This window comes from Eptesicus fuscus, chromosome 12 (assembly GCF_027574615.1).
Source record: "Eptesicus fuscus isolate TK198812 chromosome 12, DD_ASM_mEF_20220401, whole genome shotgun sequence".
Taxonomy (NCBI): domain Eukaryota; kingdom Metazoa; phylum Chordata; class Mammalia; order Chiroptera; family Vespertilionidae; genus Eptesicus; species Eptesicus fuscus.
Window position 1 is genome coordinate 43820702 of NC_072484.1, and position 27358 is coordinate 43848059.

Sequence of the window (27358 nt, forward strand, 5' to 3'; positions counted from 1 at the left end):
TTAGGTTTTTGTTTTCACCTCTTATTAGAATCTTTGTTTTCGGTTTTTAATTTGTTTGGAACCACAGGCAATAATGGAGTGGAATATACAGGTTTCTCATTGTGACCTTCATGAGGATTCTAGTCCAGTGGGGTGTCCACTGGTCCAGTTCACAAGGAACCAAGAGCACATGAATATTGTTTAGAATAGGAAGGGAGGTAGACAGCGGAGCTTTGGACTTGTCTTTAAGTCCAATTTGCCTTTAAAAGAGTAGTTAGTAAGCCATCTTTTATAACGTCTGTGCTGGGCTGAAAACAAGGGACAGTAATAGCAGATGCAGTGTTGAGATAAAATTGAGAGGTGAGCAGGATATTCCCTTCTGATTATAAAAAGTCAAATCAAAGCCTTCTGTGTTGAATCACATGACAGTTCACTGTAATTAAAAAATGAAGAAAGGGTCACCTCTGGGATGCTGGCCTCTGAGGCCAGGTGTCCTCCTCTGGAGTCTCTCTTGGCCATGACTACATCTAGATTTTCTTGTTCACTTGGACCGTTTAGGGAGTTGGAATTGCCAGGGGTAGAAATGACAGTGATTATGGGGACTTGGGCTGAATAGTAGGACTCTCTCCTAACACAGAGGGAGGCTGTGAGACTGGCACAGAGATGCCAAAGAACTCAGAGGTGGGACCCCTTGGTGAATGTGGAAAAATATATGTATTGCCATGCTGTGGACAAGTTCAGATAAGGCTGGGCCATTTGGTAGAACTTGCATGGAAATTTTGGGCTACATACGAATTTCTTCACCATCAGGCACTACTTCCTGAAGAACCCTCTGTCTTGGTTTGCTACTGAGCCTAGTTCCTCATGGGAAAAGAAGAAAGACCTAGATTTTGTGTTTGCTTCATCTTTGTCAGGTAAGCCATCTTGTTCTAGCTTGAATCTCCTGGGAGCACTCATTGGTGGCTGTGGGGGCCCATCCAGGTGCTCTTTACCTGCCCAGTACTCCTGTTCCCCAACTGCTTAGAGCTGATTCCCTGGAGGGCTGGCCTGGGACACGGCATCTGCCTTCCCTGTGACTGGCTGGCCACTAGGGTACAATGACAGGGGTGCAAAAGGCTGGTCCCCTTACATCTAGATGGGACACCTCTGCCATGCAGTTAGCGTTCAAGGGCTTTCTTCAAATTGAGTGACCTTCGGTCCTGATAATCCCTCTGAGAGTTTTGTGTAAGAGGTCATGGTGGCCTGGATAAAACATCACAGCCTTCTGGCTAGAATCCTGCATTTAGGCATGGAGGCCCGATTCTCCCATTGGTGAGAGAGATGCTGAAGATGTACTCAAACTGAAGGCGGTGTCTGCCCTCCTTAACTATCTCACTCCAATGTGCAGCTTTATAGGAGAATGGTGCTGGGAGCCCACTGAGGCAGCTGACACAGAAAAGTAGCATGGTCTCCGAGAAAGGATGTGCTACCGAAGCCAAAGCTTAAGGCAGTAATAACAATTTTGATTTATACCAAGAACTATTAGTACTAATTACTAAAATATTGATTGCACATTCAGCAGTGTGCTTGAATTAAAGGCAAACCAAATCTGGTCACAGTGCCAAAAGAATCTTATTGCAAACAGTCACCATTTAGCTTTTTCCTGCAATAATCTGGTGGGATTTACAGAGCTTAGTTCAATGGATGGAGCATTATGTTCAATGATTATGGCTCATCGCTGTCCTTAAGGAGCTCCTGGATGAAGGCATAAAACAGAAACCAGGATACAATGTTAGTTCTATAAGTGCAGAGTGAGATAGAAACAGGGATGAGGTGGAAATAAATCTGACAGAAGGGGCAGGGAAAATATCAAAGATGAAGGACTGAGGGAGGAGAGGACTCCAGGCACAAGAGAAGAAAGGCCAGACAAGCCGGGATGGAAGGAGCTGGGAAGGCACATTTTATAATAAACTAGAGGCCCGGTATTCGTGCACACAGGGGGGGCGTGTCCCTCAGCCCAGCCTGCACCCTCTCCAATCTGGGACCCCTCGAGGGATGTCCGACTGCCCATTTAGGCCCAATCCTGGATCGGGCCTAAATGGGCAGTTGGACATCACTCTCACAATCCAGGACTGCTGGCTCCCAACTGATCACCTGCCTACCTTCCTGATTGCCCCTAACCGCTTCTGCCTGCCATCCTGATCACCCCCTAACCACTCTGCTGCCAGCCTGATTGATGCCTAACTGCTCCCCAGCCAGCCTGTTTGCCCCCAACTTCCCTCCTCTGCTGGCCTGGTCACCCCTAACTGCCCTCCTCTGCAGGGTTGATCGCCTCCAACTGCCCTCCCTTGCAGGCCTGGTGCCTCCCAACTGCCCTCTCCTGCTGGCCATCTTGTGGTGGCCATCTTGTGTCCACATGGGGGCAGCTATATTGTGTGTTGCAGTGATGGTCAATCTGCATATTACTCTTTTATTAGATAGGATAGAGGCCTGGTGCACAGGTGGGGGCCAGCTGGTTTGCCCTGAAGGGTGTCCCTGATCAGGATGGGAGTTCCCTTGGGGTGTGGGGCAGCCTGAGCGAGGGGCCTGTGGTGGTTTGCAGGCTGGCCACGCCCCCTGGCGACCCAAGAGGAGGCCCTGGTATCTGGAATTTATTTACCTTCTACAGTTGAAACTTTGTAGCCTGGAGCAAAGCCAAGCCTGCTGCTCTGCAGCCAGCAGCGATTTCTGTTGGAGTTAATTCACCTTCTATAATTGAAACTTTGTAGCCTTGAGTGGAGGCTTAGGCTGGCAACAGGAGGCGTGGAAAGCTTGGCTTCTTTTGTTACTGCGGAAACCCAAGCCTCCCTCCCGCTCTCGGTGGCTGTAGCCATCTTGGTTGGGTTTATTTGCATATTTGCTCCTGATTGGCTGGTGGGCGTGGCTTGGCTGGTGGGCGTGGCTTAGGTGTAGTGAAGGTGTGGTTAATTTGCATATTGCTCTATTATTAGGTAGGATTAAATTTTAAATTTATAGCCACTAACTTCAGATGGGCCTTTAGAGTGTGATTGCTGCCTGGCATAATCCCTTATTATCCTGCAAGACTCCAGGACATGCCCCCATTACCTTTAGACTCCCACCTTTCCACCCACATGGCTTTGCTAGGCAATCAAATTTATCAATTCTATTCCCTCCTTGTGGCTACTGTACTTATTGTTCCCTTTGCCCAAAATGCTTTCCTCCCAATATTTCATGGGTTGCTTCTCCATCTCCTTCAGATCTGTGCCCAAATGCTAACTTCCCAATGAGACCTTTTCTGTTTTTCATATTTAAAATACAGCTCTACTCATACCTCTTCCTGATTTATGGTTTTCAAAATATTATGCTATGCATTTTATTACTTCTTATATCTGCTTTGTAACCTATGTGCTGGCAGGGACTTTTGTCTGTTTTGTTCACTGCTGTATTCTGCCAGCTTAGAACTGTAGTTGACTTGTGGTAAATATTCAATGAATATTTGTTCAAGGACTAAATAAAATATCCTTTTCAACTATACCTAATTCGCTATTTTACCCACTCATAAAAGTATGTGGGTTTTTTTTTTACTTTTATAATTCTAAAATATTTTATCTTATATATTTTTGAGTCTGATCATTTTACTACCTGGAGGATGGGGGTTGAATTCAGTGATTCATAGTTTCTACTGATTCTCACTCATGGTGGCCTATTTGCATGTTTGTTTGTTTGTTTTCTTTCATGCCTTTGATTCAGAATGTATTGGTTGATCTTAACTTCTGGGAATCCTGAGAGCATAAGGTAGGGAATGCTTTTATTTAGAGAGGACTTGAGTTTGCTTTTACTGAGGGCTGGGGTCCTAATGCAAGAGTCCCCACTTCTGCTCCCCATCCACTGGGCTATGGTCGGTGGCTTAGACTAATCATTACAGTGCTGACCTTGGTGGTCAAACTCAAAGGCCATGCTGCTTTCCATATTTGCTTGTTCCCCAATTTTCCCACTCTGGGATCATCTCACTATTTTTTTCTCCTTATTTAACACTAGAGGTACGGTCAATTCGCCCAATGCACGAAGATTCGTGCAAGAATGGGCCTTCCTGCCCCTGGCTGCCAGCACTGCCTTCGCTCTGGCTCGGAGTCGCCTTTCCGCCTTCCCACGCTGCCCAGAGGCCCGGAGTGGCTGGGGTGGTGTAGAACACCTGCGTCATCGACCCAGGTGTCCCGCCTCCCCCCTCCCGCCTGCTGCCGCTCAGCACCTGTGTATGCAAATTAACCTGCCATCTTTGTTGGGTTAATTTGCATACTCCTGATTGGCTGGTGGTCATCGCAAAGGTACAGTCAATTTGCATCTTTCTCTTTTATTAGTGTAGATGACCTCAACAATGCAATTAAAAGGTCTATTTCATACAGGGTTAGTTGGGGATAGTATACAATACTGCTAGAATAAATCCAGTTTTTCCTTCAGCTCCCACGCATCTCCCTGTAGTTGTAAGCTCTGTTTGTGGGAGGTGGGGAGCGGGTGCTGTAACTGTCTCTGGTTCTTTGTTATTCCTCGAGCATAGTGCTTTATAAATAGGAAGTATGCAATATACAACTCCTGACTGGCTGCTTAATATTTAAACATCAAATCAGGCAAATTCACATGCTAGCTAATTGTGCCCCTTTAAGCTGATGCTCTGCTTGCATGTGATATAGTCTTTTCTAATGTCACTCACAAGCATTGAAGCCAGGCAGTCGCCCACCACCACCGCCAAGCCTGTTGCCACTGTGGTTGGCCTGGCTGGGCCGGCCTCCCCGAGGCCTGCTTGTTTGTTCTCATATCCATTGCTTCTTGGCTGTCTTCCCACCTGCTGCCAGTGCGGAGTTATTTATATCACGTCCCAGCAGCTCGGGTGAGCTTTGCTGTGATCACTCACATCCTCAATGCCTTGCAGCCACAAGCACTTTACACGCGGTGTCCTCGCAGGAAATCCTTCCCCGCTGGGGCGGGGAAACTCCGTTTCCGGGGACAGGGGCAGCTGCTCTGTCCATCTGCTTGCTTGATAAGCCGTCTGCATTTGGATTGGGAGCCCGGGCCGGCAAAACATGCACTGCCTGGAGCATGCCCAAGGAGGTCAAGACAGCTGAGTCACGGAGAGTCACATGAAGACTCCAGTCCTGGGGACTGGAGAGCGCCTCTCAGCCCGTTACTTGTTGCGTCAAAGCTCCCAGAAGAAGCGGCCTCTGTTTAGAAGTCACCAGTCCCCCCACTCCCAGGCCTGCTCCATGGGCTCTGCAGTGCTGAGACCAATGTGCGCCCCCCTTCAATGACCGACTGTCATCAGGGTCACATTCTGGCTGTAATTCACCAGCTCTTATTTTTTCAACCCATGTAACTTCATTACAGCCAGCATTTCACCGGGAGATACGGGTTAGAGCCAAACCAAGGCCTTCTGATGTTCTGACAGCGCTCTAACTCAATCAACAAATTAACCTGCGTCTACGGCACAGATCTCCAAAGAAATTAGATCACCCTGGAAGGCGTGGGTGGGGAGGGTCAATAATCATTTTAAATGAAATTGAACAGATCATTGATAGTCAAAGCCACACTCTCCTTGGTGCTTGCAGAAGCAGCATGATGCTGGGGAAAGGGCCAAAGAGGAAAATTTATCGCGTGGCAGAATTTTGTGCTGAAAATAAATATTCAAATCAAATTTATGTATAAGTTGCACACTATCAAATCATTATGCAGGGAAGCTGCTACCCGGAGGCCTGCCCCATCCCATGGCCTCTGGGAAGGCGTTGCTGCCAGGGGAATATCAACATTGCACCACTAGATCAGTGTTGAAATCCAGCCGGTGCAGGGAGGTGGCAAGTGTAGGCGGTAAGTTTCAAAACACTCGTTTTGAAACACCCACTGTGCCTGGCATCAGGGGTTCTGCATCAGGCAGAATCATCTTTGCTGTTTACACATCCACAGAAGGTTATTCTGATTCTCGCATTATAAGCAGACCGTTTCCAGTTCTAGAAAAGCAAAACCGGCTGCTTCTGGCTTTGTCTCTTTTTCTCTCAAAAGCAGTGCTTGTCACGGTGTGTGTTGCCATTGGTTAAAATGTTCCCTTGGCCCTAAAAGATCCCTTTCTCATTCTCTGAAGGTTAGTCAGAGTAAATATTACAATTTGGACTTCGGGTCTTGGAAAGCAGATGTTAACTACTTGGCCACTTTTGTTTCTGGAGAAAGGTAAATAGATTGTGGTGTTCTCTGACAGAGAGACTGTTCTTGCAGTGGTCTTGTAGTAATTCATTCCAAAGATAAGACAGTGTACAATAAACTCTCCCACTGTTGTTCACAGTGAACCTTTTAAATATTTTTTCCATTTGATTTTTATCGTAGGATACAAATAATCAGGAATATTGAGGCGGGGGACGGGGGGGACCTTTGGATTTTGATTTAAGTTATATCTGTTTCTCTCTTGTTCTCACTCCTTTAGCATCCTATCCCCCCTTTTTATTATTGGCAATTGATCTTATTTCACCCAGAAAATGGAAGGAATCAGAAAAGAACTTCTGTGCCCCACCTCCCCAATCTACCAGCCTCCCTGAGACTGTTCCCATCAGCTTCAGCTTCACTCCATTACTCTAGTGGCCTGTCCTCCCATCCTTCCCCCCTCCTGCCCCCCACCCCCCCCCTCCCCGGCCACACACACACTCTAAAACTGCTCCTATGACTAACCGTTCTCTTTCTGGCTCTGGATCCTTCCCATGAGCATACAAACATGCTGTCATATTTCCCATCTTAAGAAACCTTCCTGACCCATTTCCCCCCACACCACCCCTGCCAGAGCCACAGTCTCATTTCTCTGCTTCCCCTTATATAGGGACTTCTTTCATCAGAGCAGCTTCCACTTCTTTTTCTCCCATTCTCTCCGGAACTCACTCAGATCAGCCTTTTGTTCCCATTAAAAGGGAACCCACTTTTGTCAAAGTCACCCATGTGGTCCCCAATGCCAAAGTCAATGACGATGTCCAGTGTCTGGTTGAGGATGGCGTCTTCATCAGGTCAGTTCTGTGAAATGCTTTGGGGGCATCCTTCCTGTTTCAGAAGTCCTGGTTCTGCAACCCTCTCAATATTGTTGGCGCCCTTTCAATAAATTCCATTTTGGTTTAAATTAGCTAGAGCTAGTTTCTGATGCTTGTAGTAAAGAGCCCTGAACTGATTCATTGGTGGAGCGAGACGGACATGGTTCTGAAGAGTCATTCCTAAAATTCAATGATTTGGGAGATTTCCCTGGGCCCGCACCTGCGAGGAGGAGTGGGGAGCATTGTGGTTCCATCTGCTGATAGTTAAACAATAGCCAATTATCACCATCCAGACAATTTTCTCCCACTGCTGCCCCTTGGTGACAGCTTTGATGCTCATTCTGCCAGATTTGTTCATTCAAAAGTGGGGCAAACAAAGTGAACATGAACGAGTTCACAGAAGCAGCCACAAAGGCCAATAAACACATGCAAAACCACTAGAACTCCCCGAAACCGGTTTGGCTCAGTGGATAGAGCGTCGGCCTGCGGACTGAAAGGTCCCAGGTTCGATTCCGGTCAAGGGCATGTACCTAGGTTGCGGGCACATCCCCCGTAGGGGGTGTGCAAGAGGCAGCTGGTCGATGTTTCTCTCTCATCGATGTTTCTACCTCTCTGTCCCTCTCCTTTCCTCTCTGTAAGAAATCAATAAAAATATATTTTTAAAAAAAAAAAGCAAAACACTAGAACTCACTAGTAATTAGGGGCTTGCAAGCTAAAACCCAGCAGATGAATAGAACTCTAAGTCTGGCGCTGTTGAGTTGATGGGGCTGTGGGGCAATGGGAGCGCAAAGACACAGCTCTCTTGGAGAGCAAATGGGCGATACCTAGAAAAGTTAGTGCTGTGCAGACCTTTTGACCATGGCTGTACAGAAACCCAAAGGTTATGTACAAGAATCTATGTAGCATCATTGTTTTCAATAATGAAAAATAAGAAACTGCCTAAATAGTTATCATTAAAAATTTGGGTAAATAAATGGTATACAGACAAAGGAGTATTAAATAGCAGCAAAAACTTGAGCTACTTGTTCAGCATGAATAAGTTTCATGGGCATGTTGGGAAACAAAAAAGCAAGTTTCGGAAAGAATCATGCAGTATCCTTATAAAAGTTTTAAAGTATAGATCTATAATAACAAAAGCGTAATATGCTAATTAGACTGGACAGCCGAACGACCTTCCAGACGTCCTTCCAGATGTCTGTCCAGACGAAGCCAGGTCCAAGGCAAGCCACCACAGCTGCGAGGGCCGAGCCCTTTGCACGATTTTGTGCATCGGGCCTCTAGTATATGTATGAAAAGCAATGCTATGTTTTGCTTAGGAATGCAGAAATATGTAGCAAAGTATAAAGAAATACTTGGGAATGATGAACACTAAATTATGAATAACTAGAGGCCTGGTGCACAAAATTCGTGCACAGAGGGGGGTTGTCCCTCAGCCCAGCCTGTACCCTCGCCAATATGGGACCCCTCAAGGGCAGTCAGACATCCCTCACAATCCAGGACTGCTGGCTCCCAATTGCTTGCCTACCTGCCTTCCTGATTGCCCCTAACCGCTTCTGCCTGCCAGCCTAATCACCCCCTAACCACTCTGTTGCCAGCCTGTTTGCCCCCAACTTCCCTCCTCTGCCGGCCTGGTCACCCCTAACTGCCCTCTCCTGCAGGGTTGATCACCTCCAACTGCCCTCCCTTGCAGGCCTGGTCCTTCTCAACTGCCCTCCCTTGCAGGCCGGGTGCCTCCCAATTGCCCTCTCCTGCTGGCCATCTTGTGGTGGCCATCTTGTGTCCACATGGGGGCAGGATCTTTGACCACATGGTGGCAGCTATATTGTGTGTTGCAGTGATGATAAATCTGCACAGTACTCTTTTATTAGATAGGATAGAGGCCTGGTACAGGGGTGGGGGCCAGCTGGTTTGCCCTGAAGGGTGTCCCGGATCAGGTGGGGGTTCCCTTGGGGCATGGGGCAGCCTGAGCGAGGGGCCTGTGGTGGTTTGCAGGCCGGCCACGCCCCCTGGCAACCCAAGCGGAGGCACTGGTATCTGGAATTTATTTACCTTCTACAATTGAAACTTTGTAGCCTGGAGCAGAGCCAAGGCAGGGGCTCCCTCCGAGCCGGCAGCCATTTCTGTTGGGGTTATAATTGAAACTTTGTTGCCTTAAGCGGGTGGGCCCAGCCAGGGTGTGCGGAAAGCTTTGCTTCCCATGTTGCCTGCGGCAACCCTGGCCTGCTCTCTCAAGCTCCATTCTGCTGCCATTTGTTTGAATTTGTTTACCTTCTATAATTGAAACCTTGTAGCTTGAGTGGAGGCTTAGGCCTGGCAAGGGCAGGCAGAAAGCTTGGCTTCCTCTGTTACCTAGGAAACCTTGCTCTCTGTGGCTGTAGCCATCTTGGTTTGGGTTAATTTGCATGCTCGCTCTGATTGGATAGTGGGCGTGGCTTGTGGGTGTGGCTTGTGGGTGTGTCAGAGGTATGGTCAATTTGCATATTTGTCTATTATTAGGTAGGATTATTATTTCTGAGTATGGGGTGTGAAAGTGGAAGGAGAGAATGTAATAATGAATAAGCAAAATTCTATTTATAATGTTTTATTTAATAAGCTGGTTTGTGAGTACACCTCTTCACAAATCTAAAATGTATTACAGTAAAATATTATAGTAAAATCTTAATGAAACAAAGGGATTAGGAATGAGGTGTCAACCAGAGAGGTTTTCCCAGGTCACTCAGTGGCATCTGTGGGCCCTGCAAACAATGACTTTTCTAGAAGTGGCCTTGAGAATCAACCTAGGCACTGAGCTGGCCAACATTTCCACTAACATCACCCAGTTTCCTGGTTCATAAAATGATGACTCTGTTGATATTAAATTTCTGCCTTGGCAGTTCATATTACATGATTTGTTGGGAGGAAATGTGAGCAGTTAGCAACCAGTTTGGCTCATTTCCTCTCCTCCTTTCCCATTTCCTTCCTGTTGTGGATTGGGTTTATTTAGGGAAAAAAGTGGGTAACTGGCTGGCAATGCTTTCTTCTCTCTGAGATTTTCTTGGTCTTGTGTTTACTAACCAAATAATTAGAGCATTTGAATAAAAGAGGAGGCTGTTATTGTGGGCTTAGTGACACCTTTGTATCATAACAAAAATGATGGGAACATGAGTTTCATATCCCCTGTATAGCAGGATACTGATCGTTGGCCTCTTACTCCACAACGAATTGTCTACCCATAGGTTGGGCAGCTGTAATACAAAGGTAAATCAACACTAAGATGTGGAAGGGACATAGGCATAAACTTTCTGGAAATAAATTAGTAGTATTTATCAAGATCCTTTCAAATGCCTATGCCCTTTAACCCAGCAACTCTACATTTAGGACACCAACCAAAGGAAATAAATCAAATGTTATCAAACATGTTTGCCCCCAAATTACAAAACAAACCTAAAGTTCTCAAACAAGGGGTTAATAAAAGTATAGAAAATCTAAACAATGTATGATGCTGCTGCCATTGAGTATGATATGCATAAGGGTTTTAAGTGACATGGAGAAAATATGATACATAGGAGAACATCAGAAACAAAATCTAAAGGAACATTAGCAGTAGTGATCTCTGGGTAAAGAAAGGGATTACAGAATTTTTAAAATATATTTTTCTGATTTTTCCAAAGTTGCATATGACTATGTATTACTTTTAAAAATTAGGATAAAAGTTATTAAAAGAAAAGCACATTTGGATTGAGAAACAGGTGTACTACGTGGGTTAGGGAATGTTCTTTCACTCTTCTCCTCTGGGTCTCCTTGTCCCTGGCCGTCAGCAGAAGCAATATCTCTTCCTTGCCCAGATAGGAAAACCCGAATAGTAATTGACCTATTGCTGGTGGCTCAGTGTGGACAAGTCTGAGAGTTAAAAACTCCAGGGGGACCCCGTGAGATTACCTCTAGGAGCTCAACCAGGTTACCTTTGTACTAGTAAATACAGGGGGAAGCTCCCCCCATACTTCTGGCAGTGGGAGGGGGAAAGGAACCATTTTGGAATAAGCTAGATACTCTTGTTCTTTTTAACAAGGCCTAACTTCAGAGTGTTTACAGAGCCTGACCTAACCTGGGAGAAGGTAAGTACTCAACTCCAGCCTACTCTAGCCACCCTGCCCCGCCTAAGGAGGGGGATTGAAACGGAGAAACACTTGTGAAGTTTACAGTCCAGTGGCACAGATAGGCTCACTAAAAGACCAAGACCTCTGGCAGGATTATAGAATGCTTCCCTTCCCCTCCCCCCACCCACCTCACCACATTACAGCCATGCGCGGAATAACAGTCAGTCAATGACAGACCAAATATACAATGGTCCCATAAGATTATGATGGAGCTGAAAAATTCCCATCGCCTAGTAGCTGTCTTAACATAGTGCAATGCATTATACAAATATTTACCATAGTGTAACAATTGTCTTCAGTGTTCAGTGCTGTAACATGTTGTACAGGTTTGTAGCCTAGCAGCTATAGGGGAACATATTGTGTCATCCCAAAATATGTCTCTTTGGCATAAGGCTTATTTTAGGCTGGTGAATTTTAAGAAACAGCAGACATGGGAGAAGCCCTGAATACCAAGCAGAAATTAACCTTTGTAAAAGACAGTGTCTACCTCCCTGTACTAGGAAAGGGGGATGCCCTTATTTCTAGAAATTTTTATTGATGCAGAAGGCAGAGAATTCAATCTGCATAACAACCTTATCCTTGTTTACCATGCTTTTCCTGGTTACCTCCCATAACACACTCCCCCTACCCCCATCTTCATTTGTTTTCAGCTGCAGATGGTATTTAAGGTGGTGGCTTCAGCCATTTCGTCGAGTTACTCAGTTTTCCTGGGTCTCTCCCATGTAATCAGGAGGTGTACAAGTTGTTAAACTTTTGTTAATGATGTTTGCACAATGATGAAATCGCCTAATGATGCATTTCTCAGAACATATCCCTGGTGTTAAGTGACACCTGAATCTTTTAAAGGCATGTTTACACCAGTTATTTTAACCCAGCACATCATGTCTGACTATCAAGAAAAAAATTACAAGGCATACAAAAAGGGCAAAAAACATAATTTGAAGAGACAGAACAAATATAGACCCAGACATGGCAGGAACATCAGACAAGGAATTTTAAACAACTATGATAAATAAATTAAGGACTCTAGTGGTTAAAGGAAACAGCATGCAAGAACAGATGGGCAAGGTAAGCAGAGAGATGGAAATCCTTAGGAACAAAACAAAAAAATATGCAAGAGATATAAAACCCTGTAACAGACATGAACAATGCCTTTGGTGGTCTTATCAGTAGACTAGACATGGCTGGGGCTGGGGGGGGTATCTCTGAGCTACGGGGTATATCAGTAGAATCTTCTGAAACTTAAAGGTAAAGAAAACGAAGACTGAAAAAAAACACACAGAGAACAGAATATTCAAGGACTATGGGACAACTACAAAAGGTATGACATATGCGTAATGGGATTTTCAGAGAGAAGAAAGCAAGAAAGGAATAAAATAAATATTTGAAACAATTAATAACTGAGAATTCCCCCAAAATAGTCAGACACCAAATCACAGACCCAGTAAGCTCAGAAAACACCAAGCAACATAAATGCAAAATAATGAAGGAAAAAAACAAACATACCTACATCTAGACATATCATTTCAAATTATAGATAGTCAAAAATTAAGAAAAAATCCAACAGAAAGCAGAGGAAAAAAACACCTTACCTATAGAAGAACAGAAATAGGAATTTTTTTCCGTCTACTCCTCAAAGCCATGCAAGTGAGAAGAAAGTGAAGTGAAATATTTTAAGTGGTGAGAAAAAACCACCAACATAGAATTCTGTAATCTGAAAAATTATCCTTCTAAAGAGAAGGAGAAATAGACTTTCTTAGACAAACAAAAATTGAGGAACTTTGTTTCCAGGAGACCTACCATGTAAGAAATATTGAAGGAAGTTCTTTAGAGAGAAGGGAAATTATCTAGGATAGAAACTTGTATCAAATATGTTATTACAAATATGCACCTGTAATATCAACATAAATAAAGGAAGAACAATAAAGAAGGAATAAGTGAAGATAAAATAATTTTTTATTTTTTTAACTTTTAATTGATCTAACATTTTGTTCAAAATAATAACAATGCATTCAATTATGTAAATTTATGTATGTATTTACATATATATTAGGGAATAACATCAATGACTCAAGGGATGGGAAGAGATTAGGATTATTATGTTATTACTAGAGGCCCAGTGCATGAATTCGTGCATGGGTGGGGTCTGGCCGGCCCACCCCAATTGGGCCGATCGGGTGGGCCAGCTGGCGGAGGGTAGGGGCCCTGGGCAGTTGGTGGGCCGGCCCCGCCCCCTGGTCAAACTCTAGTCAAACTCCCAGTCGAGGGGATAATTTGCATATTACCCTTTTATTATACAGGATAAGGTACTCACACTACCCATGAAATGGTACAGTGTTATTTGAAAGTGAATGTGGATTAGTTGTAAATTATATTGCAAATTCTAGGGCAACCATTAAAAATTTTAAAAAAGAAGTATAGCTGATATGCTAAGAAAGAGAAAATGGAATCATATAAAATGTTTAATTAAAACCACAAAAGGAAGAAAAAGAGTGGAAAACAAAAATAAGAACAAAGATCAAGGACAACAAATAGAAAAAGTAACAAATATGCACATGTAATACCTTAATAAAAAAATGGAGAAAAAAGAAAATAGTAACAAATATGGTATATATTAATCCAATGATATCAATAATTACTTTAAATATCCCTTCCTGATGGAGGTGGAGGAGGAGTTAAATGTACCAAGCATTCTGAGCTCTGAAGCAAGATCTCAATGTATGTCTGCCTCCAAGACATCTGAGGGCTCAGACACTCACCTCCAGGGCACAGTGTATCAGAATCAGTGTGTGTGGTGGTAACTGAGGGCGGGGGTGGAAGTTCACCATGTCAGACTTCCAGGAGATTCTGGGATTCTGATCCACTCAAGGTGGGAGTGTGTGTTCACCATCTACTCAATCTCCTTCTTCAGAATCTTGGGCTTCAAGGAAGATGCTATTTGAATCCAAGGTATGAAAATCCAGGGGAGGAAAAATTGGCCTCTTGGGTGTGACTTCAGAATTCTCATAATCAACCCTCCCCTCACAAACACTGTCCCCCTTGATCACCAGGGCCCCAGAATTCCACTATGGACATCCATTCATTGAGCTTAAGGCTGTGGTATCTGAAGTATCAAGATCCTGAGTGGAAGGGAGTTAGACTAGATGAACTGTGAGATCTGACATGAAGACTCCATAATCCTCTGCTTCATCCCTTTAGCGTCAATTAATTCCAGATCATTTCTTTGGATAAAGGGTGAAGTTAGGCCCTTGTAATCTGAGGAAGGAAGAATAAAAGCAGGGAGGATCCAAAGCACATTTGGAGTTCCTCACCTCTGCGGAGTTCCTCATCTATGGGGTTTCCTCACCTATTTGGGATTCCTCGCCTATGCTGGCTTCCATACAAGCTGGCTTTTCTCCTCTTCAATCTCATGATTTGAATTGAAAAACCTGGAGACCCTGAAGTTCCAAGACAGGTGTCAAGGAAAGGCCCACCTGGATGAGTGTTATGGGTTGAATTTTGTCTCCTGAAAATTCAGACATTGAAGTCCTAACTCCTAGAATATCAGAGTATGACCTTATTTGGAAATAGGCTCATTAAGGATATAATTAGTTAAGATGGGGTCCTACTGGGAATAGGGTGGGGCCCTAATCTGATTAGTGTCCCTATGAAAAGGGGGTATTGGGAGACAGATGTGTACAAAGAGCAAACCCATGGGAAGACTGGAATTATGCCACCACAAGCAGGAAGGACCAGAAGCTAGAAGAGAGAGCTGGAGCAGAATCCTCCCTCACATCTTAAGGGGAGCATGATCCTGCTGCCTTCTTAATTACAGACTTCTGGCCTTCAGAGCCATGATTGGATCCATTTCTGTGTTCTCAGCCACCTAGTTCATGGTAATTTTTTACACCATCCCCAAGGAAACCAATTCGGGGAGCCTACAAGAAATCTGGCCTGGTGAGAGGCTGGCCCATCATATCCTAGAGGGGTGCAGATGGGCTCCCCCTGCCTGCAGCCCCACAGATCCTGGCCTCTGAGTCCATCAGAGCTCTGGGAGCCCCTTTTTAGAAGGGAACCCACCCCCCAGTGGACAGAAGGATTAACAGAAACTCCCGACACACAGGAGCCTTCTGCTAGGGCAGTTCATTTAGCTGTCTGGTCCACTGTTATTATTGATGACACACCATCGTAGATGTGACTCATAAAATTGGATATAAAAGGAGGGCAGTACCATTTTTAATCCCTTTAATGTAATGTACTCGGAAAATTCATCATTTATTACAGCAGAGGGTTGAAAGCCACTCAGAAAGAGTGTTCTCTCCTTCCTGAAACTTGGCAGCGGAAGGTTCGCTTCCCCCCAGTTTTTTGAAATCTTTGCATCTGTTTTCTTTTTTAAGCTTCTTCCTTAAAGAAGCTCCTAAGAAGCAAACTGAACCCTGAGGATGCAGGTGAGGTTGTCATTCTGCAGATGCCAGCACTCGGATTCCTTTGCCGCATGGAAAGAGAATAAATGACCAGCTAGCTACTCACAAGAGAAGGCCCAGGTCTCATTCACTACTCATACTCAACAGTTACTCTCATCTCTGCTGAGGACCTCAAAAGGTTTTGCAATGGGAACTGAAACTTCACAGTGCCCCAAGGGATGGACATATTCCAGCTAAATTTGCAACCAAGTAGGATAAAAAACATCCATATGGAGACTGGGTCAGTGGAGCCAGCTGGACCACCCAGATGGGCAGGCACCTGACCCAGCGTCTTCCCACACCAGCTTGGCCCCAGCAACCACACAGCAGGCGCTCAGTGCAAGTACATCAAGCATTCCTACCCTGCGAATATGCTAATTGTCTCTTTACGGTGCATCCCTGGCCCTGGCAAACCCACACGGGTCCCTTCATTGCTCAGGCTCAGCCCAGAGAGGCGGCCAAACAGATGCCGATGTCAGCAGCGACCACACTGTCTGCAGGAGTACAGCCAAGGTGACAGGGTGCCATGAAGCCACTGGCTGCCGAGACTGGCGCCATCGGTATTATTTAGAAGGCTCCTGCTGCTGTGATGTGCGAGTCGCCAAGCTCACCAGTGAGGAAATTGGATCTGTTCCAGGCAGATCTAAAATGCCAAAAACTAACAAACTGCCACCACCGAGGGGAGCTGTTAAAGCTACTAAAAAAAAAAAAAGTCTCTGGACTTGTTAGTGTGTTATGGATTCAAATGGCAAAGCACAGGAATGTTTCCAAAGAGTTTTTGATTCAAGGATAAACAGTGGTTCCAAGAATCAGGCCCTTCAGCATCCCGACCGAGGGAGCTTCCAATAAGGAATGTAATAAACTGATGTGGTTACACAAAACCAGAGGCTCTCCGGTGGTTTTCATGAGCCACCTCCTGCCACCTTGTGTTGACAAGGCTATGGAAATTGGGGAGAAGGCCCCAGAGCAGCGTGCTTCGCCTCCATCAACTCTGGGGCCACTCACGTCTCGGTGGAGATGGCTTATGATGAGCTGTGTCCTCCACAGGCTCCTGTGCCTCAGCCGTTGTCCTTCCTGCCTCCCACCTTGGGATGCCTGCTGCTCTGGAGGACACGCTCCATCCTTCCACAGGTGCCAGGTGTGCAATATCATTTCTTCTCTGCATTCCGTCTGCAGTTGGTTGGGTATGTACCGTGAGCTCAGTCCAAAGCACAATGGAAGACTTTGATATGGTCAGTTCTGAAAAATGTCTTACATTACCTAGGCCTGTATTTTGTATAGAAGCATGCCTCAGCATTCAAATCGATTCACTTCCTGAGTTTTGGAAAGCGGTAGCAACAGATCAGAAAACAAGGGGTGCTCTTTGTCCAAAGAGCTCCATTTCCAAATTTTAGCTAAATGCTTTAGCTTTTGAGTAATGAGGAATAAGGGCATATCAGGCGAAGGAGCAATTGATAAGGTGCTTCCAGTATAGCTAATTGGCATCTCAACACAACATTTATTTCCAACTTTTAAAAATGCTAATTTGCTCTAACTGGTTTGGCTCAGTGGCTAGAGCATCGGCCTGGGGACTGAAGGGTCCCAGGTTCGATTCCAGGAAAGGGCATGTACCTTGGTTGTGAGCACATACCCAGTAGGGAGTGTGCAGGAGGCAGGTGATCGATGTTTCAAAAAAAAAAAAAAATGCTAATTTGACACAGAGTCCCTCCCAGGAATAAATTTTATTGTGTGTTTTTTTAAAATGTTTTATTGTTTGAAGTGTTAAAACAAAACTAAAAAGCCAAACCAGAAATACTAAATCTTTAAAAATAATGCAAAACTCTAATCCCCTAACCAACCAACCATTTCATTTGCCTTATTTCCTACTAGTCTTTTTTTTTAATGTATTCATATTTAACACATAATTGCACAACATAGATGGAAATTTGTCCTACTTCCCCCATTTTTAATTTAAATCATAACCATAAATCATAACCAAATTCCCCATTTCAATCTTAAATCATAAGCATCTATAAAACTGTCATACTTATTAATGTTTACTGATTCAAGATATTCACCAATATCATGAACTTTTTAAAAAGTCTCATAAATGTGCTACAATTTACCTACCATTATTTGCTGTTACAAAGAGCTGTAACAAAGATCTTCATGTATCGTTTTATTCCTTTGACGGAGTATTTCCTTAGGAAAAGCCCTAGGATTGGGACTATTTGCCTAACGAGCATTTTCATTATTTTTTTTTATTGTTTTAGGTAAATTGAAATGTGTTTGCCTAAAAATTTCACAACAGCTTTTGAGGTCATGGGAGCACGAACGTGTTACAAAACCAAGGCTGGTGATGCCAGCGCCTGGCACTGAGTCTGCTCAAGCTACATCGCTGGCACAGAAACACACCCACGGGCGACCTTTATGCACAGAGGAGAAAAGGGGACTTACATCTGAAACAACACAGACGTGGCATGCAAATGACTAGACTAGAAAATGATCTTTTGCCTTCATTGATTTTTTTTCCTGCTGTTGTACAGCATGTTATGTAAATGGACTTCCCAGTTTTCATTTATTTGTGACTCATCAGAAAATATTTTCAACTATATCCTGGGCCAGCTGTGGGCCTTGTAATAACAGGCACTCAACAAATATTTGTGGAATTAAATGGAAGAGAACAAAATCTTGTTTAATACTTCATTCCATTTTTTACAGTGTACATACAGCATGTGCAAAATATAGACCACTGTTGTAAGCACAGAGAGTTGAGGCTTGTTTATCACTGCAGCATAACTTATACTCCCTGTGCTAATTAATTAATGTATAGAAATACTCAGCTTGATTCTCTGAACTCAGAATCAAAAGCCAGACTCATAAAATAGCAGAAAAGCCTAGTCCCACTGGTGCAGGAAATGAGGGAACAGGGATTTTCCCTATAGCACTTGGGCCCATTTTACTGTGTTCTCCAACGCCAGCAAAGAAGATTGCTCTGATTAATGAGGTTTTTCCTTAAAAAGGCATAGAGCACTTAAAAATTAAAAACTAAAAGGGCCCTGGCCAGTTTTGCTCAGTGAATAGAGCATCGGCCTGTGAACTGAAGGGTTCCAGGTTTGATTCCGGTCAAGGGCACATGCCTGGGTTGTGGGCTCAATACCCATTTAGGGGCATGCAGGAGGCAGCCGATCAATGATTCTCATCATTGATGTTTCTATCTCTCTCTCCCTCTCCCTTCCTCTCTGAAATCAATAATAATGAAACTAAAAGGAATTAGTGGGACACTCCATCTAGTTTTGAATAATGTTTATTGTTTTACTGATTATAAAAATATGTTCTGTGCAAAAAAATATGAATAATACAGAAAATTAAGAAGACGATAAAGCTCATCTGTAATCCTGACACAATAAGAGAACCACTGTGATTATTATGGTGACCCTCTATGCAGTCTCCTTCTAGAGCAGTGGGGCTTGGCAAACCTTTTTGGCACAGGGCCAGACAGTAAATGTTTTAAGCCTCTGCACGCCTTTGCTATTGCAACTCCCCACCTCTGGCACAGTGAGAGAGCAGCCATGCACAGCACCTAAACGAGTGACCTTGGCTCTGCTCCTGTGAAACTGCATCCCCGGAAACAGGCAGCAGGCCTGATTTGGCCCTGCCCACAGTTTGCTGTCCCCCTGTTCTCAAGCCTTCAATCTGGAGAGGGGCAAGCATGGGCTTCCACATTGGTATTTCCCCCTCTCCTCCTTGTCATTCTCATTGTCATCATCCTCCTGAAAGGATCTCATCATACTTCACCAGGTACATCGGTCAACAAGTATTTATGGAAAGCCGACTGCTATGCATTTGAACCTGGTGGGTGAGCCCCTGGCATCCCCGCCCTTTGGGTTGCAGGCAGTAAGAAAACCATCACAAATATGTACATAACGACAAGGGTGCCCAGGAGAACGGAAGGCTGCTCCGGGAGCCTGTAACTGGAGGATGTAACCTGATTGGAGATTCAGGGGCAGCTTCGATGAGGGTCAATGAGGCTGCAATCTGAATGAGGAGCAGGGATTGCCTGGGCCATGTGCGGGGAGGACAGTGCCAGGGAGAGAGAGCCGCAGACATGAAGGCCCCAGTGAGGGGCAGCCCTGACGGTTGAGCTGGAGGAAGGCCCATATGGTCAGAGCACGGAGATACCGCAGGGGCCAGTGAGGGGAGCAGGCAGGGCTTTTGCATCACCGGGAGCATTTTGGAATTGATCGTGTGGGCAGTAGGGAGCCACTTTAAGAGTTTCAGACAGGGGGCTCTTGGACTCAGCATTATTTCAATGGATCCTGACCTCAGCGTCCACACCCCCAGCCACTGGGAGATCTCCCTGTGTGCTTTCTGTGCAGGGCTGCCGAGTAAGCTTTTGGGTATCCTCACGTTGCCGTGGCTCTGCTAAAGCACTCTCGCTGGCTCCCTCAAGGAGGTGAAATAAAGTCCACGTCTGGATTTACAGCCGCTCGATGTCCCAAAACTCCCTTTACTTTTTCTTCTGTTCAAACTAAGTCGTTTGCTTTTCCCTGTACACATCCCCTATGCTTTGGTTCAAGCTGTTTTCTCCATCTAGAATGCTTCTTTTGCTCAATAGTATGCTTGTGAGATATGTCAATGTTGCTGTGAGTGGCAGTATGTCATTTTCATTGTTATCACAATTTTCCTTTGCGTGAGTATTCAATAATTCATTTATCCCTCTTACTTGCATAGACATTTCTCCAAAGAAGATCCATAACTGGCCAAGAGGCATATGAAAGGATGCTCAACATCATTAATCAATATAAAAATGTAAATCAAAGCCACAATGAGATGCCACTTCATACCAACCAAGATGACTATAATAAAAAAATCAAAACAAAACTAAAAACCAGCCCTGGCAGGTTGCTCAGTAGTTAGAGCACTGGCCCACAGACCAAAGTGTTGTGGCTTTGATCCCAGGTCAAGGGCATGTGCCTCAGTTGCAGGTTTGATCCCTGGCCCCAGTAGAGGCACGTGTGGGAGGCAACTGGTCCATGTATCTTTCTCACATCGATGTCTCCCTCCCTCCCTCCCTCTCTTTCTCTCTCTCTCTCTCTTGCTCTCACTCTCGCTCTCTCCCTCCTCCTCCCATCCATCCTCTCTCTAAAGACCAATGGAAAAATATCCTTGGGTGGGGATTACAAACAAACAAAATATAAAAAAAACACACAACAAAAATAACAAGTGTTGGTGAGTATTTGGAGAAATTGACATCCTCACACATTGCTGAAATGTACAGCCATTGCAGATCCTCAAAAAGGTAAACATAGAATTGCCATTTGATTCCACTCCTAGGTAGATACTCAAAAGAATTGAAAAAAAATTATTCAAATGAATGTTTGTATGTGAATGTTCATAGCAGTGTTCACAATAGGCAGAAACAACTTGAATGCCTGCCAATCAGTGAGTGGATAAACAAAATGTGGTATATCTATACGTGGGAATGTATTCATCCATAAAAAGAGTCATGGTTTCACAAGTCTGTGAAAGTACTAAAAATGTTGAATTATACACTTAAAAAACTTAAACTGAGGACCAAAATTGAAGTTCATTCACTGACCTCTGGGAGAGTGTGAATGAAAAAGTGGTGTATATGAAGGGTATGTTTTAACAGGGAGTAGAGCCTTAAATTAAAGTCCCAAAGCTCTGAGTACACTTCCAGCATCAAACCATGAGTCTGAAGTGAAGGTTGGAGTCTCCTAAAATAGCATCTGGTCATCCCTGAAGGGAAGGCTCATCAGCTTTGTTGAACACCATTATAATTTGCTTTCAGATCTATTTGACTTCGGTTAGGAAAGTCTTGCAGTAAACAGGCCTGACTGTGAAATATTTGTCATCCCTAATATAGCGTTTGCACTTCTGCTAAGATATGTGGATAATGTTGAAACAGCTCAGGCCAACACTGAGTCATCAGGATCATGACAGATTAATATGCATAAGGTTTTCCTCATCTCACCCTTGGTGTCCCTTCTGCCTTTTAAAGTAACCATTCCTCCCTGGCATTCTTTCAGACTTTCCCTTCCCTCCATTCCACATCGTCTATACTTAATTCTGCTCCCCTCCTCCAGCTCAAGATCATTCCAATGTGTCTTACGAGATCTCAGACTTCGAGAAAAGCGATTCTTGGAATGCCATCTGGATAACCATGAGATGTGTCCAGACAGACACATTGCGGATTATCTCCAGGAAGGAAGAAAAGTAGGAGAAAGTCTCAGAACTATTTATACAATTACACTGCAGGCTTGGGCCTGGAAAATAAGAAACTAGGACTTCAGAGTATTTGCTTGCATCTCTTCTTTCCTGCATTTCATGAAGTTTAAATTATAACCACCTGCTTCAGAAGATATAAAAATCCTGAATTCCACCATTTTATTTCATGTACTAGACTCCAATTTTCTCTCTCAACAGGCTTTCTCTATTTTTCTCTCAGAAAAATTTTCTTGTCTTCTTGCCATTAATAAACCTTTATTGAGCATCCACTGTTTTCTAAGCCCCGTGCTGGGTACTGCAGATACTGAGATAAACAAAACCTGGTATTTATCCCTGAGTAATGAAAATTTAATGTAGAACAAGTCATGTAAATAAATACCCACACCACAATGAAACAAGAGCTTTATGAGAAAAGTGTTGAGTAGTGTGGAGGAGGAATGATTCATAAACTATAAAATCTTATTTTTTCCTTCTATCATGTCTGACTTTCTAGTATCTGAGGGTGAGTTTATTTTTATTTTAATATTTCATATATCTTTGAAGTCTATGTTCTCAAGACTTACGTTTTTCATCTTCTTTTATTAAAACACTCTACCTTTTGTGGGTCTCACAGACAAATATAACCTTTTACCGCATCACTTGGATTTTTATTTGGGATCTAGAAATCATAACACACACCCACATAATTCAACAATTGACCAATGGCATCACTGTTGAGGTGAAGCATTTTTAAGAACTAAAACTAAAAAACAAGTGAGATCTATTTAGTATATTGTTCCTTCCTGTCAGGACCCTAAACCCATGAAGAGGCTAAAATAAGCTTCTTAGAATTAAAAGTAAACACATGTTGTTGTTGTTGTATGTGTTTTTAGAAAGAGAGGAAGGAGAGGGAGAGAAAGAGAGAAACATCAATGTGAGAGAGAAACATCCATTAGCTGCCTCCTGCACGCCCCCTACTGGGGATCAAACCCACAACCCAGGCATGAGCCCTGACTAGGAGGAACCCACTACCTTTCAGTGCATGGGACGATGCCCAACCCACTGAGCCACACCTCTGCTGCCACCATGGTCATCTCCAGGAAAAGCGCTCGCACAGTTGTTTGAGTTGTGAACTAAACTAACTGCTTTTCTCATGGAACTCTTTTTACTTGAAAGAACAACTGGCAACTCTGGTTGTTCAGACCTGACAGCTCGTCAGCCATGTTCTTGAAAATGAACGAAGCGAGCTTGTCACACCAAGGAAAACCAACGGAGGATATTTGTTTCTTTCGGGCTTTTAAGCTAAGGTGACCAGACGTCCCGCTTTTGGCAGGACAGTCCCGATTTTTAACAATTTGTCCCGCATCCTGTGGGAGAAGGGGAAGGGAATATACGGTTTTTGGCGGCCATGTGGCTATTTAGCCAGGATATGAGTTTTATATTATTTTTGTTAATTTTATAATGTTAAACTTTAATAATAACAAATAATTGTTGAGAACTGATTATTGAGAACTGCTTATCAAAGTTCGCATTGTTGATCAGTTGTTAGAATTCGACCACCATTGTTTGGACTTAATGAACAATGGCATTTTTTGGGATTGGCAACGACGAAAACATTTTGTAACTGTCTCTCAGACGCTACACATCGTACTGCGTGCTAGTAAGCTAGTTAAACAAGTGATGTCATTACCAATCAGCTATTCAGATAATTTAGGTAAATTATTTATTTATTTATTTCATAAATACATAAATTTTCTTGAATTTAGCAGACAGTACTCGTATTATTTATATTTTATAGTGGTGGCAAAAAGTCTAGCACCGGCCTTGAAAGTGACACGACTTACGTTATGGCAAATTCAGAGGAAAAATAATACAAGTTAGTATTGTTATTATTTAGAAAGAAATATAGGATTAAAATAATTTTTAAAATATAGTTACTTTATAACAATCAAATTAATTTAATTTATAAACTAACAATAAAATATGTTCATATAATTATGTACCTACTTACTGTGTTTTTAAGCAATATGTATATAATAATTTATAATATAATTTTAAATTATTTTTTTAGATTTTTAACATAATGAGTAAGAAAAGAGGATGCAAATTCAACGATGATCTAAGAAGTGAATTTCCTTTTATTAAAAAAAAAAACAAAAGCTATTACAATATAATCAAGAACCCCCTCCCCCCCCCCCCCCCCGGGCCGAAACCGGTTTGGCTCAGTGGATAGAGCGTCGGCCTGCGGACTCAAGGGTCCCAGGTTCGATTCAGGTCAAGGGCATGTACCTTGGTTGCGGGCACATCCCCAGTAGGGGGTGTGCAAGAGGCAGCTGATCGATGTTTCTAACTCTCTATCCCTCTTTCTTCCTCTCTGTAAAAAATCAATAAAATATATTTTTTAAAAAAAGAAACACCCCCCCCCCAGTCAATGGTGTCCTGCTTTACCAATGTTAAAATCTGGTCACCTTATTTTAAGCAAAAATTCGATTTAAAAAAATCAGCTTGGCAGCTTCCCAAGACTTAAAGGCTTTTCTGATGAGATTGGTGCTGATATGAATGAGTGTTCTTTTGATATTGTGTAATGAAATGGGTCAACATTTGGAAGATCTCCACTACTCAGTAAACCGATATTTTCCAAATAGTCAAGGCATGATGTTCTAAGATCATGCGTGGGCACAGATGCAAGATCCGCCCAAAGTGCCAGCTAGAGCAATAGGTTAATGCAACTGAGTAGGCAAATTTCACTGATGCAGTTTCAGATTCCACATTGCAACTCAACATAAGGAACTGCTGCTTGGCTACTTTTGGTGAGGTTTCAAAGAAGAATATCCACAATTATATAAAAAGGCTATGAAAATTTTTCTCTTTTCCAAACTCATATGTATCTGTACAAGGTCAGACATTTTTTCACATGCTTAAACTGAAACAACATATTACAACAGAGTGAATGCAGACGTAGATGGGAGAATCCAGCTGTTTAATATTAAAGAGATATTAAGTGCCTAATATTAAAGAGATGTGCAAAAATGTAAAACAATGCCACATTTCTCACTAAGTATTTTTGGTTTGGGAAAATATAGCTATTATTCATAAAAACATGTAATTTATGTTAACAAATAATATATTTATTGTTGCTTTTAAATGATTCAAAAACCTTTCAAAATATTTATAATAGAATAAATAACTATAGTGCTATAACTCACATAAACCAAAACCCATTGGAGTTCCAATAATTTTTGAGAGTATAAAGAGAGCAAAGGCTGCTCTGGCCAGCATTGCTCAGTGGTTAGAGCATTGGCCCTAGCACGGAATGGTTGGGTTTGATTTCAGGTCAAGGGCATGTACCTGGTTGCAGGTTTCATCCCCACCCTGGTCAAGGTTTGTGCAGGAAGCAATCAATGAATGTGTTTCTCTTACATAGATGTTTCTCTCCCTCTCTCTCCCCCACTTCCCCTTTCCCTTCCACTGTCTCTGAAAACCAATGGATATCCTCAGGTGAGAATTAACAGAAAGGAGAGAGAGAGAGAGAGAGAGAGAGAGAGAGAGAGAGAGAGAGAGAGCAAAAGGCTGCCACAGGGCAGAGCTGCCGCTGATATGGGCCCCCATAACCACGTACCTTGATGCATGGGCCTGTTCAGATGTGTTTGCAGTTTTAAAACAACAGAGACTCAATGTATATTTTCTGTTCTCCTCCATTTTTGCTTTTCTCCTAAATTGCTTTCTGTTCTTTGACCTGTAGTAACATCTATATCACGAAGAACAGCCATGGGACAGTGATACATCAATACGATGAAGAATTATAGTAAGTGCACAGTTGATTTAAAGGAGAACACTGCATAAATGTGGCTCTCCTGAATGGGTTGCCTCGGTTCTGCATTCAGTTAGTTCATCAGTGCTGTTCTCTGCTTTCCAGGTAACATCATGGGATCCGTTAAGCAAAATCAAACAAGCAAAACCCTTTATTTATAACCAATATTACCAAAGCAGGGTCAGGGGGTATGTGACTTGCCCAAGTATCTATAATAATAAAAGCGTAATATGCTAATTAGACCGACGCCCTTCCAGGCGACTTTCCAGACAAAGCCGGGGCTGTGAGGGAAGCCCGGTCCCGGGTGCCAGAGGGAAGTTGGTGCTGGCAGCAGGGGGAAGGCCTACTCTTGCACGAATTTTGTGCATCAGGCCTCTAATTGTAAAATAATCAACTAATAAAAAGGGCATTCAAGGACAAATATAATACTTTTCATGCAAATCACTCTTTTTGGTCTAATGCTGACAGTATGCACTGCACAGATCATTGCTTTGGATTTTGTAACTTCTATGAACCTTATTTTGTATACAAATAAATGTGTGGAATGTCCAGAGTGTAGCAGGACTACCGGAGATTAGCAAGGCTGTGTGGTAAAGACATTTTTTAAGCCCATGAAAGATACTCTACTGTCATGCATACTGGCTTTCTGAGTTTAGTTCCATCTCCTCTCAGTACAAAATTCCATTTAGACTGCAGTAATGGTTTCATGCTTATTTACAGTATCTTTGTAAACACACGGTATTTACCTTGTTACTAAGATAAGAAGTTTGATCATGAGGTGCACTATCCATTATAGTATCCACCAACCATACGTGGCTGTTTAAATTTAAATTAATTAGAATTAAACAAAATTTAATTCAGCTCCTTGTTCTCAACCAGTCCCATTTTGAGTACCTCAGATGGCTAGTGGTTGCTATACTGGAGAATGCAGCCAGAGAATATTTCCCTTATCACAGAAAGCTCTACGGAACAGTGCTTATCCAGAGCATCATCAGTAGTCTTCATTTTTTAATATATGGCTGTGTGAAGGCCATGCCTGACTCTTAACGAATGTTAGTAATTTGAAATTTTTTATTACATTTTTGAAAAGACTGAGTTTTTGTTTTGGAACTCTGGTCACAAACCCATGTTTTAAAAGTAATTAAAATGAATACAGCAAAAGCATGTGTTTGCCAAACAGCTTTCTTCCAAGTTGCATGTTTTATTCTGCCAACATTCATTTTTTATTAAAAAAGAACTTACTGAGTGACTTCTGTGTGCCAGACACTCCTTTGGGCTCTGGAACCAACCAAATCAAATCCCTAGCCTCATGGAGCGTACGTTGTAGGCAGTGGGATGAGAAGCAAACATTTCTGTTTTCAGGGCCAGATATAAAGCTATTATGTGCCAAAGCAGAGAGCAAAATGAGAATATTCCAATTATTATGTTGTTGCTCATTAAGAAGTTATAGAAGAGGCAAATATTAAGACTATAACTTTGTTCCTGGCCAGTTTAACTCAATGGATAGAGCATTGGCCCTCAGACTGAAGGATCTTGGGTTCAATTCTGGTCAAGGGCATGTACCTCTGTTGTAGGCTTGATCCCTGGCACCTGATATGTCTCTCTCACATCGATGTTTCTGTCTCTCTGTCTCTCCCCCTCCCTTTCACTCTCTCTAAAAATCAATGGAAAAATGTCCTCGGGTGAGGATTAACAACAACAACAAAAAGACTAGAACTTTGGGTTTTAAGAGGCATCATCATCATCAAA

The 27358-nt window shown here is 43.1% G+C and overlaps 1 long non-coding RNA gene across 2 annotated transcripts; it reads left to right on the forward strand.

The window, feature by feature from the left end:
• The first annotated feature begins 174 nt into the window (after positions 1-174).
• Positions 175-25626, forward strand: LOC114228790 (uncharacterized). 2 transcript variants are annotated; one of them, XR_008557776.1, is made up of 3 exons: positions 175-339; positions 790-893; positions 25541-25626. It is a non-coding gene; the product is annotated as an uncharacterized LOC114228790 (long non-coding RNA). The 2 variants fall into 2 exon arrangements; XR_003614906.2 differs by lacking the exon at positions 25541-25626 and adding an exon at positions 21678-22009.
• The last annotated feature ends 1732 nt before the right edge of the window (positions 25627-27358 follow it).